General features: G+C 38.2%; 1 pseudogene; it reads right to left on the bottom strand.

Annotated features, from left to right (window-relative positions):
- Nucleotides 1-1,129: 1,129 nt before the first annotated feature.
- On the bottom strand, nucleotides 1,130-1,390 carry LOC126010385 (uncharacterized; annotated as a pseudogene).
- Between the last annotated feature and the right edge of the window lie 5,407 nt (nucleotides 1,391-6,797).

Below are 6,797 nucleotides of genomic sequence, written 5' to 3'. Positions count from 1 at the left end.
GTTGTTTGTGCTATCTCCCCAGCTCCTATTAAATTTTTTGGGGGGGTTTATTCTTAATTATAATTTAGATAATATGGCTGTAGTAGTGTTAAATTTCATGGTACTCATGTGCAAAGTTATTATACCTTACCATCACCAAACTCAAATTTTGCAAAAATGTTTAGGTAAAATACAGTGGGCCAATTAACACAAATAACTTGACATAAAAATGATTCTTCATTCAATGGTTTAAAACATAACTTATTTTAAAAAAATGGCCTCTCTAGCAATTCTTAGAAGACCGGTGGACCTCATTGATACTGGCTATACTTCTCACTAATGCTGTGGGCTGTGCAGTACTAAGATCAAATAGAAAAGGACCTTGGGGCTGGAGTGATGGCACAAGTGGTAAGGCATCTGCCTTGCACGCACTGGCCTAGGACAAACTGCGGTTCAATCCCCAGCGTCCCATATGGTCCCCCAAGCCAGGAGCAATTTCTGAGCATGGCATAGCCAGGAGTAATCCCTGAGTGGTGTGGCCAAAAAACCAAAATGTATATACTTATACATTTATATATTATATATAACTATATAATATATATTTATATATTATGTATTTATATATAAATTATATTTATATATATGGACCTGAACTCTATAAGGCATGTGTTCTACCCCTTTGAGCTATTTCCCTGGCCCCCAAGTGCTTTTATTTTAAGTAGAAAAATAATGTAACTTTTATCCTATTTGTGATGATAATAAGTGTCTCTATTAGTAATTACTATTAATGTAATGGTTTCCTTTTCAATAATTTTTACCTTTTTTTTCCTTAATTTAAAAACTAAAACCTTGATTTTAAGGGAAAACTAAACCTTGATTAGTTTCAATCAGAAAAGACCACGGATTTGTTGGTAAGAGGACCACAGTATTTTTACTAAGAGCTAAAATACTGACAGGGCCACTGTCCTGCATAAGGTTATCATTAGATATGCACCACCACCAAAATGCCAATATCCCTCACCCCCCCAGAAAAACACCCTTCGTTGAGAACTCCCATCAGGTACACTGAGTGCTAAGTAAAGATGTCCTATTGCTGGGATACTGTCCCAGCTCTAAGATTTGCCCAGCTTAAACAACGCTTATACTCCGAACCACTCAGACTACATCTTCTCCCTCTACCCCTTCCAGAGGAAGGGAAGAACAATCATCAATGGCAAAAGGAAGTCGCAGAAGCAACACCTAGAGCTGGCATCACCTCAGAAGAGGATGCTCTGTCTCTTCCTCGTGGTTCAGTGCTATACACGATCAGAGAAACTTCTCTAGTCACATAGAGAAAATAGATCATAAATGATATAGAAATAGATCATATAGCAATAGATTATATAGAAATGATTCCTGAAAGTATAGTCTTAATTTTTACATTTTTTATCTTACCATATTTAGATCATCTATCTTTTAGAAACCCAGAGTAAATTTAAGGACTACATGTGTGTGTGTGTGTTGATACAGAATTTCTATCATATGCTTGTATATTTTTTTAGTTTCTTGATGTAATATTGGTTTACAAAAGTGTAAATGTTTTTATGCTTTTGGATGCAATGTTAACACACCATGCCTACCAATAAAACTCTTCCACTTCACCTGTGGAAACAGTTTTGTGGTTAGTTTGAGTTTGTTTTTAATTGTTTCTATTTACTTACTATGTTTCTGTGTATATCACATATGAGTGAGGTTATCCAATATTTTGTCTTTCTCCTGACAATTTCTTTTTTTTTTTTTCGGGCCACACCCATTTGATGCTCAGGGGTTACTCCTGGCTAAGCGCTCAGAAATTGCCCCTGACTTGGGGGACCATATGGGACACCGGGGGATAGAACCGCAGTCCTTCCTTGGCTAGTGCTTGCAAGGCAGACACCTTACCTCTAGCGCCACCTCTCCGGCCCCTCCTGACAATTTCTTTTTTTTTTTTTTTTTTTTTTTGGTTTTTGGGCCACACCCGGTGACGCTCAGGGGTTACTCCTGGCTATGCGCTCAGAAGTCGCTCCTGGCTTGGGGGACCACATGGGATGCCGGGGGATCGAACCGCGGTCCGTCCTGGGCTAGCGCACCTTACCTCTAGCGCCACCGCCCGGCCCCTCCTGACAATTTCTTAACATGACATCCTTAATTTCATCTACTGGTATATAGCAAAAGGCAAGAAAAGTTCCATTATTACCAAGACTTCTTTATATACTCATCTGTTCTCAGACACTTGGTTTATTTCCAGATCTTGGCTGCTATAAGTAGTGAACTTAGGCTCTGCTCTTCCCTTTTTACCGAATCTCCACTGGTATTTTCTCATAAACACCATTTTTCACTGGTGTGAGATGTTGTCTCATTGTGTTCCTATGCATTTCCCTAATTTTCAGTGATGGTGAACACTTCATCATTTCATTTCATTCTAATAGATACTGATTATCTGTATTCTTTTTTGGAGAATGTTTATTTAGCTCTTCTCTCCCATTTATTGACAAGGTCATTTGTTTTTGTTTTTGTTTTTTTTTTTTGGTTTAGTTTTGTAAGTTATTTATCTTGTCAGATGTATGGCATGAAAATATTTCTCCCTATATTACAGGATAAATAATGTATTTCAGGCAAAAGAGGAAAAAAATAAGACTAGTGAATTACTTTACTATCATTTTAGTAAAAAAAATAGGAAACATATGCAGTGAATAAATACCAGTTACAGGGACTCTACATTTACTGTACATGTTTTATTATTTATATTTCTGTCATTTTCATATGCAAATGAGATAGATTTAAAAGTTTTAAAATAAATTATAAACATTAATATAATTCCCTCTGATATTTCAGTATGCATATAATATATAGTTTAAAATTTAAACTTTAGTTATTTATGTACATTTACCTGCAATTAAATACACAAATGTTTTTGCTATTTGGGAGTTTTTCATTTATTTGGGGAACACACCTGGTGGTGCTCAGGGCTTGTTTCTTTCTGGCTCTGTGCTTCGAGATCTCTCTGGCAGACAATGCTCAGGGGACCATATGTGATTCCAGAGACTGAGTCCGGGTCAGCTGTGTGCAAGGCAACTGCCTTACATACTGTACTCTTTTTTCAGCCCACAAATGCACAAATGTTACATATGCACACACCTGCATAACTTAAACACATTTCAAAATAGTGTTACAGTTACCTAATAGAGTTTTTTCAGCCCTGTTCCTAGTCAATCTTCAATCCATCTTTGGTACTTACAGCTAATTTGATTATTTTTCTCACAGATTAAATCTGCCTATTCTAAGATTTTATATAAGTGAATTCATAAAAGTGTAATGTTTCTTTCACTCAGCATGTTTTTGAGATCAACTCGTATTATATTAATTTGTGGTTTATTCCTTTTTAATACTGATTATTTTTACTTTGCAGTCACATTGGTGCCAATACTCAGGGCTTACTCCCAGCTCTGTACTTGGGGATTATTCCTGGTGGTGCTAAGGGAAATATATCTATCCCAGGGATCAAACCTGGGTTAGTTGCATGCAAGACAAGCGCCCTATCCTCTTTCCAGCCCCCAAATGCTGTGTATATTTTAAGAATGTTTATTTTCATTTATTTCCCTTCACTCATTTTCAATTTCTCTTCACTCATTGTGATAACTGAGGATTGCACAGTTGGTTGTAGTGCTTGTGCACTTTAGTTGTGGTGCTTGCCAGGAGTCTCAACTTTTTAGTTGTGATACTTACACATGATTATGCTGTGCCAAAGATGAAACACTTAGTTGTGGCACTGGGAATACCAAATAGCAGTGCTACTACAATTGTGCTAGCTACCCTATAGAGTGGGGCTTGGGATGGAGCTCGTGCCCTCAGGTTTGCAAAATTAGTAATTGCCGATAGGCAATCCTCAGGATCCTGAATATTCCTTTATATAAATTTGTCATAGTTTTTCCACCTGTTAATAAGTACTTGGGCTACTTCTACCTTTAAAAAAACTGCTTTTACTATTGTAAATAAAGATAGCATGAACATTCTTATACAATTTGTGTGTGAACGTGCATTGTTGTTATTCCTCTTGGGTAAATATCTAAGGATGAGATTTTTGTGTCTTAGAGTAGGTGTCTGTTTAGTTTAAGAAGAAACTGCCATACATGTCCTCAAAAGGATTGCACTATTTTACATGTCTCCAATGAAATTTAAGACTATAGTTGCTCTGTATTTTCTCCATTTATGGTCATTTTTTTTCTTAGCTTTTACAGTAGGTGTGTAAGCATTTTTAGTTGTTATTTAGATTGTTTTGGCTTGTGCCTAGCAGCTTTCTCATGGTTGACCTTATTAATTGTTTTATTATCACCACACACCACCTGCCAAAAACAGGAGCTATAGAACTAAGTCAGTGGGCAAGAACACATACTTTGCTTACAGGGGCCCCAAGTATAATCCCTGACACCACTGTTCACCTTGGCACTGTAAGAAATGAGCCCAACTACAAACTGGTGTTACTCAAAAACACATATCCCTATTTGCTAAAGACATTCATTCTATTTTTTACCAATTTTTTTTTATTTAACACCATAATTTTCCAAATTGTTCATGATACAGTTGTTTCAGGTTTTAAATGTTCAAACATGAGTCCCATCACCAGTGTGGCTTTCTCTTCACTACTAGGCCACCACCATAGCCTGCTTCCATAAAGACACAAATTTTACTTCATATTGTCTTACAAAACAAACACAAATGGAATTATCAAAATTTAGGTCAACAAGGATCAGTTTGAAATAATTGTTATATCTCCCAATGGCATTACTAAAGTCAGTGTCTAAGGATCTGCAATTAATGCTAGTTGAGCCCTGTTACTGTCTAGCTCACTGAGCTTGGTTGAATTCTATTTATTTATTTATTTGGTTTTGGGGCCACACCCGGTGATGTTCAGGGGTTATTCCTGGCTATGCACTCAGAAATTGCTCCTGGCTTCGGGACCATATGGGATTACAGGGCATCAAACCATGGTCCATCCTAGGCTAACACAGGCAAAGCAGACTCCTTACCATTTGCGCCACCACTCCAGCCCCTAGCTTGGTAGAATTCTATGGAGCTTTTACATCAGATTTTCTGTGATATTAATGATCTGACACTATTATAAAATATTGAGGTGTCCAGGATTTATAGATCTGAAACAAAGTTGATGGCCTGGCAATTTGATAAGGCTGTTTGTAGAGCTAGATTGTTTCAGTCAGAATGTGGAGGGTATGGCACTTGGCTGCTGTAGTTTATGCAGAAAGGAAAATCTGCCCGCCCCACCTCCTTTCTGAGAATGCCATAGAGGTATCAGTGAGATTAGACTACTTAGTAGTAGTATTAGTAGTATTAGTATTAGTAACCATTATTTTCTTTTTCAAGACTTTCATTCTGTTTAGAGAACAAACCTGGATTTCCAAGAGCATGTGTCAAATAACTATTGTTGATTAATGGAAAGCCCAAAGAGGTAGCTAGAAATAAAATATAAGTTTTAAATATATACATAATAAGAGAAAATGATTATTCTTAAAGACAGTTCATACTATTTCTAAGTGAATTGTTGCTTTAATGAGAAATAATATTAAACAATGTTTATACTTTCTCCAGTAATTTCAGTATTATTAAAATTTTTCCACCCCTTTCTCCCCCTGCTTTCTTTATATCATTGTGATGACCAGAGTTGCACACTTGTTGCCTCTGGTGTTTGTACACATTTTCTGTGATGATTCTCCTTGGGGTTGGGGTGCATATATGGATTCAATGCCTCGCAAAGTTTTCACTCCTTTATAAGACTTGCACAGTGCTCACAGGGCACACAATTTTAGACTCATGCTCTCTGGTGGTTGCTATGGTACACTTATGTTTCCCAAGGGTCACCTCTGGCTATGCATTCACATACCATGTTAGTTCGCCAGGACCAGCATCTTATTTTTGGTTTTCAGCCACACCCGCTGACACTCAGGGATTACTCCTGGCTACGTGCTCAGAAATTGCTCCTGGCTTAGGGACCCATATGGGATGCTGGGGGATCGAACCATGGTCTGTCCTAGGCTAGTGTGCAGGCAGATGCCTTACTGCTTGCGCCACCACTCCAGCCCATTGACCAGCATCTTTTTTATAGTGTTTATCAACACTGTGCTGTAGTATAGTCTAAAATCACTGGGGGCAATAGAGGCGACAGACAGCAGAGCTGCCAAGTCTCTATTCTGCACATGTCAGACACCAAGGACTTGAACTTATGACCAGATGTTTGCAAGGCAGATGTTCTAAGCTATTCCTTATTCCCTTGGACCCCATGACACTTGTAATTTATATTTCCCTATTAGCCAAAAAAACAAACATGTTGAGGCCAGAGAGATAGCACAGCGGCAGGGCGTTTGTCTTGAATGTGGCCTACCCAGGATGGACCCAGGTTTAATCCACGGCATCCCATATGGTCCCCTGAGCCTGCCAGGAGCAATTTCTGAGTGCAGAGCCAGGAGTAACCCCTTAGCACTGCCGAGTGTAGCCCAAAAACCAGAAGAAAAAAAAAGAAAGAAAGAAAAGGTTAAATGCTTATTGTATGTATTTACTCAAGTATAAGCCAAGTTTTTCAGCACAAACCCAAACACATAGTCTCCAGTCCTCTTCTGCCGTCTGCTGGAGGGGGTGGTGCTTCAGCTCAGTCCACAAGTCATGACTGAGCTGAAGAGGTAGATGGCTGAACTGACTGCACCCCACTGAACTATTTATTTAACCCACAATATTCTGCGCTTTTTATGAGACCAACAGCAGTGATAATGATATCTGCAAATTCAGTGATG

The sequence above is a fragment of the Suncus etruscus genome, chromosome 5 (assembly GCF_024139225.1).
Source record: "Suncus etruscus isolate mSunEtr1 chromosome 5, mSunEtr1.pri.cur, whole genome shotgun sequence".
Classification (NCBI taxonomy): Eukaryota; Metazoa; Chordata; class Mammalia; order Eulipotyphla; family Soricidae; genus Suncus; species Suncus etruscus.
The sequence above is the reverse complement of the archived record's forward strand: the minus strand, read 5'-3'. Positions and strand labels throughout refer to the sequence as shown.